This window comes from Vombatus ursinus, unplaced genomic scaffold (genome assembly GCF_900497805.2).
Source record: "Vombatus ursinus unplaced genomic scaffold, bare-nosed wombat genome assembly UNPS02014852.1, whole genome shotgun sequence".
Taxonomy (NCBI): Eukaryota; Metazoa; Chordata; class Mammalia; order Diprotodontia; family Vombatidae; genus Vombatus; species Vombatus ursinus.
Genome location: NW_020954630.1, coordinates 12,016,781 through 12,031,503, shown reverse-complemented (window position 1 = coordinate 12,031,503; position 14,723 = coordinate 12,016,781). Strand labels below are relative to the sequence as shown.

At 39.3% G+C, this 14,723-nt stretch overlaps 1 long non-coding RNA gene across 1 annotated transcript in view; it reads left to right on the top strand.

The window, feature by feature from the left end:
- The window catches only part of LOC114027072, a 34,272-nt gene that overhangs the window by 12,961 nt on the left and 6,588 nt on the right, over nucleotides 1–14,723 (top strand). Inside the window, exon 2 of the long non-coding RNA XR_003567206.1 lies at nucleotides 12,166–12,296. This is a non-coding gene — a long non-coding RNA (uncharacterized LOC114027072). The remainder of the gene's footprint in view (nucleotides 1–12,165; nucleotides 12,297–14,723) is intronic.

Genomic DNA, 14,723 nt, shown 5'->3' with positions numbered 1-14,723 from the left:
AAGCTCAACATGGTGATGCTAGCTTTTTTTTTTTAGCAATAGAGTATTTTTTTTGACATAATGTTATTGCACACTTAATAGACTACAATATAGAATAAACATAACTTTTCTATGCATTAGGAAACAAAAAATTCATGTGACTCACTTTATTGTGATATTTTTCTTTATTGCAGTGAACTGGAACTGTACCTGCAATATTTCTGAGGTATCCTTCTACTTCCTATCTGTCATTAGAATCCCTAATCCCACACTCTCAGAGGTCTCTCAGTTACACAGGACAAGAGATGAGAAAAGGGGAGATGGAAGCAGCTGAGGAATTGAGTACTAATGCCCAAAATGGATTAAGTTTAGCTGAAGAAGCAAACAAACAAAAAAGATGCGTCATTTTAATGAAATAATATGAGATATTCTTAAACTGTAAGATGAGAATGCTTGGCCCCATCAAGTTTTCAGTCTTTGTCTTCCACTGTGGAAAATGGTCCTGTGATTCCAAATGCTATCATCTGAATGTCATGGCAACTGCATGATCAGGGTCAAGTCTGCTGGGTCTGTCCTACAACTTGAGAAATTTTAAAATGCCCTAAAAGGAGACACCATTAGGTTCTAGGGGGCATTTTAAACTTGCAAAAATGAAGAAATGGAGGATTGTTAGTGAAGAAAAGAAAATCAATGAACAGAAGTTATGGTTGGAGAGTTTGTATATTTAGAGGTGGTGAGTGGGGGTTGCGTGAGTGAGTACTACCCACTACCTAGCCAGGGCTGCTGCTGCTGCCTGTACTCACTGCAGCATCTAGGACTAGAGGCTAAGGTCCCACACTTCCTCTCCCCTCCCCTCCCCACAGTCTCTTAGGGCCCCATTGGCTGTAGGAAAATTGGTGGTAATACAATTAATCAGCTAATATTGGATCATTTGGAATCATTGTATAATTTTGAGATACTGGGGCCCCACAGGGAAGTGTCCTCATTCCTGCTGTCATTACTTATATATTTTTATGAAAGGCATCATAAGTCTTCAATGTCCTGCAATAGTAGGCAGATTGCTGGATTTGGAATCAGGAAGAACTGGATTCAAATCACACCCTCAACACTCCCTAGCTGTGTGACCATGGGCCAGTCAACTTAAGCTCTCTCAAACTCAGTTTCTTCATCTGTAGACTGGGGCTAAAAATTCAATGCCTATCTTCCAGAATTGTCATGAAGCTCCAATGAGTTAGTAATCATTATTATCACTAAAACTCACTAAGCATCACTAAAAGCTTTAAGGTTTGTGAAGCACTTTGCACATACTGAGAAGCGAAATGTATATTTGGACAAAAAAGAAATGGCCTTGAAGCCAGAGAGACTTCAGCTCAAGCCCTGTCTTTGATAAGTCTTGTGGCTGCATGACCTCGGGCAAGTCAAAACTTCCCAGTGCTCTGACAGCAACTCTCTTTAAGATGTAGAGAAGGTGTAGACCTGCATTGGTAGAGGAAGTTTTGACATCTGAGAGCTCCTTACATGAAATGAAATCACAGGTCCTCATCCCTTTATGTCTGTTGTACCATTTGATCCCATTGACAACACTGGGAGGCAGATAATGTTATTATCCCCATTTTACACATGAGGAAACTGAGGCTGAGAGAAGTGAAGTGAAGAAGCTTGCCTCCGGTCACACAGGATTTGAACTGAGGGCTTTTACACTCTGAAACCCAATTTCTACACTGAATTTCAGCTACTTCCTGATAATGTTTGTATAGTACTCTAAATGTCAGCTATGATTAGTGTGTGTTTCCTAACTATTTCCAAGGCCCCATTAAAACAACATTTCAGCATGGCCTTTGGTGTTACCCCCTTCCAGGAGGTATGATGCCCTCATCTAATTAAATCACACTTAAGGCTTTTAAGGAAGAAATGTTAGAAATTTTAGGTACCCTAGCTGACCTAATAGGAGAGATATTTTTGGCAGTGGGGGTGGGGGGTGGCGTGAAGGGTAGAGGGCTTTTCTTCTTTCTCACATTTCACCATAAAGACAGCTGCTTACTTTGCCTGTGGGGGAAAACCGTCTCTGGTTTCATCTCTCTGTTTTTAGCCTCCTGCTCTCACTTCTAGGGGAAGCAAGGGGGTTGGTAGACAGGAGACCAGGGCAGGGTGGAGGATGAATGCTAGATGGAGATTAAGGGCTGGGGTGGAGTTTGGCAGCTCCATCTTAGAGGTTCTCCATCTCCCACTCCCCCCAACCCCCTCTACTTGCCACAAGAGTTCTGGCTCCCCTGGGAGCCCTTAACCAATGTCAAAGCCTGCTGGGCTTGGCCAACTCGGATCCTCACTGTCTGAGTAATCACTCAACATCAATCCTAGTTCTAGTGCCAACTTCACTCTAATTTGCCTGCCCCTCTCCAGGGGACAAATCACTCACAGTTATAGAAAATGAAGTTTAGAGACGGAATTTTATGAGAATTTTAAAGTGGTTGACATTTACCAACAACAATAGACTAGAAGATTCAAGTGCATGATGTTAATGTTACCTTACAGTTAGGGATTCTAAACTGACATGTCTAACATGTTAGAAAGAAGTCCCCAAGCAAGCAATAAGCTTTTATTTTATTGTCTTTTAAGTTTCACAAACAGTGGAAACTCTTCTGGTGAGCTAATACCACAAAGTACTGTATGGAAAATGTCTGGGCCAGTTAACTACTAGCTGAAGATGGCAGCATGTATCAAAAATATCATGTGCTAAACTCTGAGCTGGGATGTATGTAATAGACCTCAGCATAGAAAATCTGAATTCTATTTTTACTTACCAAAACATCATCTCCCGCTAGATGGGGAATAAAAGGGATGCAATGAGAAAGGGACCATTGTCTGTGGCTCCTTTAATTCAGGTTCAGCTGGTGTATGTTAGGAAATTGATGTAATTCCCCAATCAGCAACTCCAAATCACCCTTGAGGGTACAACTGTGCCAACAAGGACTGGTCCCTGGTGCCCTTCCACCACTCTTTTCTATGTTCTTCCTAGTTCTGGCATTCCTTTTCCCCCAAGGTAGCTATCCTGTAACCATCTCAAATGGTCTCATTATAATCTAGTCACAGAATTAGAAAGCATCTGATAACCTAATACTTTAAAATGTCAAGTTATTAAGGCATTACCCTTCAAGAGATACTTGCACTTATAAAGAGAACTAACTCTAGGAGCAAGTGCCTATTTTACTCTCGTAGAGCAGCCCTGGAATCTTCTGATTCAGCATAAACTAATTAAATCCCAGAAAGAAAGATAATTTAATAATAAAAATGAAGAAAAAGAGGAAAGAGGAATGAGATGAAGTAAAGCTTCCTTGGTTAAAGGGCCTAAGGTGTTTGATTTAGTGGCCAAGTTACCAGTATTTCTGCTCAAAAGTAAATGAGTTCTTCCTATGTTCTATATGCTGTCTCTCTTGTGCCATTTACTATCTGTATGACTATGGGCACATGACTTAATCTCTCTGGACCCATCTCTAAAATGAGAGGGCTGTATTAGATGACCACCGAGATCCTTTCTAGTTCTAATTGTATCATATGCTAGTACTTTCAGTCATGTCTGACTCTTTGTGACCCCGTTCAGGGTTTTGTTGGCAAAGATACTGGAATGGTTTGCCATTTCCTTCTCCAGCTTATTTTACAGATGAGGCAAAGAAGCGTAAGTGACTTGCCCATGGTCATACAGCTAGGAAGTGTCTGAGGCCAGATTTGAACTCTTCCTGACACCAGGCACCCACTGAGTCACCTAGTTACCTGAGAAAAAAATGATATATTTTGCAAGACTTAAAACACTTTATAGATACCGTTGTTGACATTGTTATTATTGTTATTCCCATTACAACAATACCCCTTATTTGATTAAGGAAAGTTTTTTGGGAGAGACTTCACTAATTCTTGGCAAGTTGTCCCTTGATCTAATATGGGGTGGCCACAACATATGGTATGCAGCCCTGATGAAGGTCATGGTTTCTACTAGCATATGTTAGTCATTTTCTCCTAGGTCTCCTAGTCATGGGATGTACACATTCTCTCTTTGAATCAAACCTTTCTGTCCTGTAAGTTACCTTCCATTGGACTTTGTTGTATCGTGTAGAGTATAGCTACCAGGAAATTCTTTATATAGCATAAAATTCAAGGAAAAGCACAATGTTGCCATTTTCTTTGTTTTCTGAATGGAGAAATAGCCTCTGAATGATGAAGGAAAATTCCCTTTGAGGAAGTGTTTAATTCGGGCTTTCCAAATGAATTTATTTTTCTTTACTCTTGGCTATGTTTGGCTGAGCAAGTGTAAGTTGCATTCTTAGTAGTGTAAATTCACTTAAATGTAAGTAGAGTAATCCCCGAATCAAATGGACTGACTATTTAGAGTGCTTTGAAGCCACCAATGGATTTTTTTTCATTGAATAACAGGTGTATCCAAGAATTAAAGACTCTAACTGTTCTCTGTATATATTTAGGCTATTTGTTGTTGTTCAGTCATTTTTTAATTGTGTTCAATTATTTGTGATCCCATTGAGGGGTTTTGTTGGCAAAGATATTGGAGGGGTTTGCCATTTCTTTCCCCAGCTCATTTTACAGGTGAGGAAACTGAGGCAAACAGGGTTAAATGACAGGATCACATAGCTAAGAAGTGTTTGAGGCCAGATTTGAACTCTGGAAGAAGAGTCTTTCTGACTCCAGGCCTGGCACTCTTTTCCACTGTGCCACCTAGCTGCCCTTATTTAGGCTATGTTGTCTATTAATAGAGACAGAATCAAACCCCACTGAGCTCATCGACCTGATCCTCATTTCATCTTCATGATGTAGAAACTACCTATCTGTTATAGAATTCTTTGGGTTAATATTCTTTTTTTAGTCAGTAAGTCAACTGGAGTATAGGAAAGGTAGGAGAGGATAGATGATGTGTACACATAGAGCAGAATGTTTGAATTCAATTCAACAAACAATTCATTGCCTACTATGTTCAAGGCAATGTTTAAGCCCTACCTTAGGTCTGCTAGGTGGTGCAGTGGATAGAGTGCTGGACCTGGAGTCGAGAAGACTTATCTTCTTGAGTTCAAATCTGGCCTCAGACAGTTACTAGCTGAGTGACCCTGAGCAAGTCACTTAACCCTGTTTACTTGTTTCCTCATCTATAAAATGAGCTGGAGAAGATGACAGAGGAGGAAAAGGAGGGGTGTTGTTTGTATGCCTGTGTGTGTATTTGTGTCTGTATGTGTGTACATTTACATGTAAGCCTGCTGAAAGAAAGGAAGAGGGTGCTAACCAGAAAAGGGAATAATGAGAAGCAAAGGAGAGCCCTTTTGCATTCAGGTCAAAGCCCCCTCCTTGACAAACCACTCCAACATCTTTGCCAAGAAAACCCCAAGTGGGGTTACGAAGAGTTGGACACAACTGAAAAATGATGGCAACAACAAATATTCCAGACTCTGGATTAGGATGGGAAAGATGGTGATTAATCATGTAAGAACTTTGTGATTCATTTAATTCTCTAAATGGATGGCTGTGCAATATGGTCAAAGATGAGCAACACCTTGCTCTCTAGGAGCTTACATTCTCCTCAAATATCTGCTTAAATGAACAGAACTAATAGTATGAGAAAATGGGTTCCCCAGGTATAATACACTTTCTGAAAGCATTCTGAGTCAAGAACCTCAAACAGATTATAGAGAGAATACTTCAACATAGAGCTGGAACTAGGGATAGTTCTCTGTCCCAGGGCCAGATAAGGTCAGCAGCTGCCTAGGGTGTATCATAGGGAGTAAGTAGGAACGTATTTTTATGATGTTTTAATATATATTTATATACATTATATAAATATATAAAATAATATATAATAAAATAAAATAAAAATATAGCATATTTTAATAGAAAATCATGCTCTCCATGGTATATATGTAAGTTTGTGAAAAGTCATGTCATATATGAAAGCTCAAAACCTCTGGTGGGGACAGCAACATGCTTTCCAAACTATGCCCATGGAGAACAAAAGCTTTAGACCAGCTCTACCCTGGGGTCTCTCAATATTTGCACCAGAAAGACTGGTTTAAGACAAAGGAGTCCACAGGTTTGTCTTTGGTGTTTTTCCACTTCTTGTGCCCTATTCCTTCTTTTTCCTGTATAACAACCAAGTTACACAATACCTTCAGGTTACCCAGTTCAGGGAGCCTACATTTCTCATTGTGGTATCCCATTATGGCATACCTTCCAAACCTGCCATTCCCTAGACAGCTCCCCCATGCAGTCTAGACCATTCCCTCTTCTCTGTGCTCCATCAAAAATTACCTGCTTTAGGTCATATTCTCTTGGGTCCCTGATCTCTATTAGCTGGTCTAATAAAATAATTTCAGATACATTGAATGACTTCATGGAACATAGGCTCATGATTTTAGAGACTAAAGAAACTTTGGAAGTCAACTCTAACCCCTAACATTTTGAAGATGAAGAAGTTGAAGCTAAGAGAGGTTAACTTGCTTAATTAATAAGTGTAAGAGATAGGATTTGAAAACAGGTCTTCCTGATTCCAGGCTCAATATGCTATTACACTATGTTCAATCCCTCCAAATAATATTTATATCTTAAAATAAGCCTTCAGTGCTTACTGGAGCCACCTGAGGGAACAAGTAATTTAGAATTCCCAGGTCTCTTGGGAGGGCCATCAATAAAAATATTTTGGGTCAAGAGGGCCTTGTGTTAGCTGGGCAAATGATATCACCTAACCTACTCATCTGTAAAGCTGGGCCTATGGACCAGGAGCTCATGTAGAAAGATTCTTCAGGTAGAACCAGAGCTCACATGCTGTTGACTAAAGGCAATGACTTGACTCTCGCTTTGTAGTTAGTAGGTAACCAGCCCAGACTCTGGTAGGCAGTGAATTATTGAATTTGGTGATTTATCACATAAGCACTTTCTAATTTATTTAATTCTCTAAATCGAATGATGGCTGTGCAAAAAAAAAACCAAAACAGACAGCGAGAGAATGTTTCCTTTCAAACCTCACTCCACACTTGCAAAAATATGGAGCCATTGAGTACCTGACTCGAATCCCTATGTTGCTGCTAAGATTAACCAAAAGAATTATAAGTTCAAACGACTGAAGCTTCGGGGAATAAAAAAAATCTATATTTTTCTGAAGCTATTTGCCAATGAAATGTTGCTATGGAGAGTCACACCTACTGCATTTGTCCAGATTTGTTATGCTTGATGCCTGACAAAGCTCTAATTAACACATAATTGCTCCAGTGAGTTTGGGGTAAAACTGCCTCGTTTCAAGAGCTCTACCCCCTTCACTGATTAACTTCTTTACTATGGGAGTTAGTGCTATAGGGTCAGGCTGATGTAATGAACAGAGCTCCAAACTGGGGCAGAGTGAAAACCAATCAGATGGAGGCTAGCTTGGAGGCAGGCCAAATTTGGTTGTGTTTAATCACTGACATTTCTAGTGCTTTGGGGATTGGACTGAAACGAGTTACAGAGAGAGATGACAGATGAGGAAAAGGAGGGGTGTTGTTTGTATGCCTTTGTGTGTATTTGTGTCTGTATGTGTGTACATTTACATGTAAGCCTGTTGAAAGAAAGGAAGAGGGTGCTAACCAGAAAAGGGAATAATGAGAAGCAAAGGAGAGCCCTTTTGCATTCAGGTCAAAGCCCCCTCCTGGAAAATGGAGGAGGCCACAACAAGAATATGGGCTTGTGGGGCTAATGATTTTCCTCAGGGCTGTGACTAGTTATTCTTTTATGGCCATATATCTTGCAAGACCTCGTCTGCAATAAAATTAGTTCCATATGTATTTTGCCCATTTTCTGAAGATTTACTTCTTTCTAAATTGCCAGTTTCTCTCATGTGAGCCCAGAAGGGTTGAGGCTTGAGAGGGCATTGAGAGGGTGTTCATTCCCTATGCCATTCTGCAAACAATAAAGAATGAGAGCCATAGATGAGTTCAAAAGTGCTGGGCCTAGACAACACCAAAGAACATTCTCCCTGAGCCTCTCTAGCTCTCCTTAGCACTAATGGGAATTATATGTGAAGAGAATAGATTGCTTTTTTTCCCCACGGACTAGAAAAGGGCAAATGTCACAGTCTTTTTTTTTAGTAGTCCCCAGTTCAATTCTTTGGGTGCTCTATGCATTTGAAGTGTCCGTCAGTTGAAAACCATTTCAACAGATGCTGCAAAAGATTTTCTCCCCCTTAATTCCCTCCCCTCTTGACCACCCTGCATAATTCACCTCCAGCAGCAACAAGAGGCCAGCTGCCAGGGAACATGAAAGAAGATAAACCTGGAAGGGAAGCTGATGGGGAAAGTAATGGGAGGGTAATCTACCGAGACAGAGAAAAATACATTTATCTAAATTTAGACTATAGATATTCAAAAATGGAAAGTCTGAGTAATAACCTAGCTCCTGCTTTTGTCACCTCTGAGCTCAATTTCCCTGAGAGAAGGGAAATTCTCAAAACTTGAGGGTGAGTGATGGACAGTGGATGAATGTCAGAGAGAGGGAGACACACGCTTGATGTTAAGAAAAAACTTCTGGACAATGACAGTTGTTCCAAAGCATGATAGGAGGCATCAGACCATAGTAAGTCCCCACTCCCTTCAAGCAAAGATTAAATGTCCACCTATTGTGGGTGCCATTGAGGTCATCCCTGTTCAGGAAAAGGTTGGATTAGTTAGATCATGGATTCTTAATCTTTTTTTTTTTTTGTGGCAAGGATACCTTTGGCCTTATGGTAAAGTCTACCAATCCTTTCCCACAATAATTATTTTTTTTAATAATAGTAGTATTAATTAATAAAAGTTCATATTGGTTCCCTGATTAGAACATAAGCACCTTGAGAATAGGGGTTGTTTCCCTTTTATCTTTGTATCTCTGCCTGTTAGCATCTCTTAGCACAACTAAGTACCTGACACATAATAGGGGCTTAATAAATGCTTATTGATTGATTATTCATGTTGCTCTTCTCCTCCATCATCAAGATTTAATTATAGATGTACTATACCTCCTATTATATCTTTCCAGGGAATTTCAAGAGCTTAACAGATTTGTCTGATACCAATGCCTTAAATTTTGAGGTGGGCATTTTTATGTACCCATGTAGTATGATAGATGGACTATAAAATCTATGGAGATGGGATCATGGTAGGCAGCATGATACAGTGTTAAAAATGATGGTTTTGGGGTCAAATGACCCGTGTTCAAATCTAGGCTCTGCTATTCATTCATTGTGTAACCACAGTTAAGCCACTTAACCTTTCTGGGTGGCAATTTCCTCCACTACAAAACTAGTGAATTGGACTAGATGATTTCTGAAGCGATTTTTCAAAGTTTATAATCTTTGACCATATGTGTTAAATATACTCTGTATACTCCTCTAGCACCTAATGTCGTGTTCTGAATGTGGCAAGCGTTAAATGTTCGTTGTTTATTATGTAGTGGGAAGAACATCAGATTAGGAGTAAGGAAACATGACTTTTTATCTCAGTTCCAAGCCAAATCTCTCATAATAATAGCTAATATTTATAAGTACTTTACAATTATTATCTCATTTGATCCTCAGTACAACCAGGGGAAGGAGTTGCTATTATTATCTCCATTTTACATATGAGCATACTGAGGCAAATAGAAGCTAAGTGATTTGCCCAGGTTAAAACATCTAGTGAGTGTCTGAGGCTGAATTTGAAATATCCATTTTGCCACACCCCTATGCCCTCTCCTGAGATCAGGTCTTTATCAGCAGGATAAAATATTATTTATTTAAACATTTTATTATTCTCTTTTGTTTTTATACCATCTACATTTCCAAATATATCCTTCTCCCCAGAGAATCATCTTTTATATGAATAAAAGAAAAAGAAAAAAAAGACAATTCAGTAAAATAATCAAATGCATATCAACCAAGTTTGACAATTATATGATATTCCATATGCATAGTCCTGTATCTCTGAAGGGAAGGGAGGGAGATAAGTCTTCTCTTCCCTTCTTTGGGGCCAAGCTTGATCATTGTAATTACACATATGGTTTCATTTTGTTTTTGTTTTTCTAGACATTATACATATGCACACACACATACACTCGTTTTATTAGTTCTGTTTACTTCACATAGCATTATTTATCAAAAGCCCACAGGCTGCTGTGCTCATGCTGCATTTTGCAAGTTAAGTAGACACGAACTCTGACCTCTATACAGTGGAAGAGAGAGGAGGTGTAAAGATAAAAAAGTATGAGACAGACATGGGTTTGGGCTTTTTTTGCCCTCAAAGAGCTGATGATATGGTGGGGGAGATGAAACAAGACACATTGAAAAATGATTAGAAAACAAATGCATGGGGATGCTAAGTTGTGTGCTTCAGATATTAGCTATAAAGTGTTCAGAAAGGGTGATGGAGTAAGTGGGGAGATTTCAGGATCTTAATTTGGTGGTCAGAGGAATGAGAGTCAAGTGGAACTTCCATATTCTGTTGTCATGCCTGCCGTCTAACCCCAAACAGATTCCTCTCTGTATAATTTTCTCAGAAACCAATACATCTTGAAATTTGTTCCTACACTGTTACTACTTGAAAGGATCTGGGATTTTGGCAGTGTGTAGAACTCCTTCTTCTAAAAGCAGATCACAACTATCCTATGACTTAGTGGATAAGTACTACACACAATTGCCTACATGGGATGTGTGATATCTATCAGTCTAATATCTCCCTTGAGCTAAAATCCAGCATCACTATTTGCATATTGGAAATTTCACATTGGACGTTCCAGAGACATTTGAAATTCATTATGTTCAAAAGAGAATTCCAGGTCTTTTCCTCCAAAATGCTGCTCTCTTCCAAACTTTCTTACCTCTCTGGAAGGCACCATTATTCTTTCAGTCTCCTGGATTTGTTGCTTGTTATTATCCCTGGCTCTGCACTCCAAATATCCAATCAGTTGCCGAATCTTGCATTTTTACCTGCACGACGTCTCTTGCGTCTGACTCCTCCCTACTAACACAACTACTACTTCAATTCAGGGCCTCATCACTTCTTTCCTAGGTTATAGCAGTGACCTCTTAATTGATTTCACTGCCTCAAGTCTCTCTCCACTACAGTCCTTCCTCCTGATTGCTGTCAACATGATTTTCCTTAAGAGCGTATCTGACTGTTATTCCTGTGCTTAAAAAACTCCAGTGGCTTCCTGTTGTTCTACATTCAAATATAAACTCCTGTGTTTCTTTTTAAAAAAATATTCGCAACCTTGCCTCAACTTGTCTTTCCAGTCTCATTGTTTATCACTCCCTTTCCTGAACTCTTCAATCCAGACAAACTTTCCTTCACTTGGTTTCTCGCTCCTAGCTCTTCATCTCCCATTTCCACTTTCATTGGCCGTTCCTTATACATGGAATTTGCTGCACTTTCACTTCTGCCTTGTAGGAGGCTTCTTTTCCTCCCATACTCACCTCAATGACCATTTTCTACATGAAACTTTTATTATCCCCCTCACACCTTCCCTCTCAAACTATTTTATATTTACCTACTTTAAATGCATTGTCTTTGTATTTCTTCTACATATACTCTATATGTTCTTGTCTCTCCCATTAGAATGTAGGCTCCTTGCATGTAGGGATTGTTTTGTTGTTTATATTTGTAACCCCTGTGCCTAGTACAGTGCCTGGTGCATAGTAGGTGCTTAAGAAATGTTTATTGATGGACTAATAGTAGGCACTTAATTAATAATTATTGATTGGTTTATCCATGGTCTAGGAATAGCTCTGATGACCCCCCTCCCCCTTCAATGAATTTTTCCAGGTGCCAAAATTTCTCTGCCTGGATAAGATTAGAATCCAAATCTTCTGACTCTAAAACTAGTGCAAATATATGAGACTTTCAGCAATACAAATTACATAGGGTCATATATATAGAGCTGGAAGGGCCTTTAGGAACTATCCAGGCCAACCCTCCCATTTTACAAGGACGTTAAAGACTAATTTGGCTAAATATGTATTTGGCACATCTAGATATATAAGTAAGGTAGGTGGGTAAGTAAACCAAATTTACACTGAATGTACACTTAATTTAATATATTTTCCATTTTCATCCTTAAAATGTCTTGTACCAATGGAGAAAGAAGTATATTTCTCCTTTCACTTTGATGATAGGTAGCTTACAAGATCTTCTGTTCTGTCTTTGTTTTTCTTTCTAGAGGGCTGCCATACTGAATTCCAGACACTATGCCTGGTTCTTTCTATGCTCCTGGCTGCCACCTGTTGGAAATGTTAATGCTTGCATAAGAAGCTAAGCCTCCTTAAGTCACTGATTGTCATCAGAAAACAGGTAATATTTGCATCAGTTTAGAAGCTAGAGATAATGTATGGTCCTAATTGGGTAGGATCTGTTCTACAAAACTTTAAAAACCAGTCAAACAAGTATGTCTGAAACTAATGGAAATTTTGAGCATAACTGATTACTTGCAATTCCTATCTGTTTTCTTTGCTTGATGCAAGATTCCTGGCCAACATTACTTCTCTCTTTATTAAGGCCTGATTATACTTATTTTTGGATTAAATTAGTCATTGCCAAGATTTTACTGCTCTGCACTGGCATAGAAGTAGATAAAAGTTTTTAATTACATAACTTTTCTACCTCTAGCACGATGTGTTAAATTATTTATTGGTAAGGAGCATACAACTTTGGAACAGTTAATGGAGTAGTGGCGGGGGTGGGGGTGGGGGGGAGAAAAATACACGTTATAATTTTCTTCCCACACCCTGATGTCTTACTGGCTGCGGTTGGAGCGTTATGGTCAGGTAAAATTCCAGTCTTCTTGAATAGTAGTAGAGCTCCATCGATATCATTAGTTTATAAAAATTCACCTGGAATTACCTCTATGTTCTCCTACAACATAAAGTAAATAGACACAGAGGCATCACATTTTTGTAGAAAGAAGCCAAGGCTAGTAGTAAGGAAATCTGGATTCTAGGATCATAGAATCATGTGTCTACACCTGAAAGGAACCCCTGAGACACTTTGGTCCAATCCTCTAATTTTACAAACGGAGGTCAAGGGAGACTGATTTGCTCGAGGTCACAAAGATAATAAAATGTCGCAGCTAAGATCTGAATCTGGGTTCTCTGACTAAAGTCATTGCTCTTTCCACTGTACCAGTTCTAACTCTGCTATGATGAAAAGAGTGAAGTCTGGACTAGGTTCCTTCCCACTCCAAAATGCTGTGATTGTGTAATGCCGTGGCCATCACTCACAGTAGGAAACATTGCCACAAAGGCACCCCTATACCTGCCCCATTGTGAAGGAATTAAGTCCAACAGAGAGGCACAGTGTTTAGTAATCAGAATTGACAAAATCTTAACCATGTTCTCAACTCCTGCCCTTATAAATCACCTTTGGAAAAACTGACATAGGGGGCCAAAAGGATTTTTGCTAAAGCAGATGGACTCATGGCTGTCATTAAAGATCACCATGCTTATTTAGAGCTGTCATTTCAACAAAAGAAGTCAAAGAAAATCTCTGGGCTCAGATGTGAGAAATTCTATGACAAGTTTGATGAACAGGCTATCTACCTGTCTGCTTATATACTTGTTATATATTATTAATTCATTTGTCTATCTACTTAGTTATTTATTTGTTTGTTCATTTACTTAAGGCATCACTATAGTATATTCCCAGAGAAAGAGTTTTAGATTACTACCTTTAGCCAATCAAGTCAACTGCTCCACTTAGTTATAATCCAAAGAAAAGATATGAAATGAATTCAAACATGCAGACATGAAACCCTTGTTTTATATGGTGGCTTGTGGCTGCCAAAGTATTCTAGTCATTATTTTGGATGGAAGAGCTCAGCATCAGTCCTTCCACCTCTGATGACTTCACTATCAAGGGGAAGCAAGCCAGATGATTTTCCCCACTGGAAAGTTGCAGTTTTAGCATGGCTCTCCTATTCAGTCAATGGACATTTATCAAGCACTTAAGTCTGTGCCAGTCATGGTGCTAAGTACTGGGGATACAGAGAAAGGCAAAAAAAAGAGTGCCTGCCCTCAAGAAGCATACACTTTAATGTGAAAGACAACATGTAAATAATCAGGTATGTATATAGATAGATAGATAGATGTAAATAATCAGGTAGATATATGTGATATGATATGATATGATATGATATGACATGATATGATATATACAGAGTAAATGGAAGATAATCTGAAAGGAGAGGCTTATACATCCGCTTTCTAGCAAGGAAAGATTCTATGCAGAAGGTAGGCTTTGAGATGAGTATTGAAAGAAGCAGGGAAACTAGGAGGCAGAGGTAAGGGGACAGAGCATTCCAGCTATGGGGGATAGCCAACACAAAATCAAAAAGAGGAAGATGAATGTTAGTGTGTGTGTATGTGTGTGTGTGTGTGTGTGTGTGTGTGTGTGTGTGTGTGCATATGTGAAGAGGCATTTATTAAGCTCTTACTATTGTGATAAACCCTAGATATACAAATACAAACACAGAGTCAGTCATTGCCCTTAGGAGCTTACATAAGGGAGAATAACACATACGGGAGAACAGGGGGCCAAGTAAGGGAACTCTGGTCTAGAAAGTTAGAGAGAAGCTGAGTGGGGCCATAGGGAAGCAGATTATACACCTCATCCAGGAACAGTGGGAGAGTTAATTTTTTCATGGTTCCAGAACTGCGGTGAGAGTAGAGGAACAAAGACACACACACACACACACACACACACACACACACACACACACACACA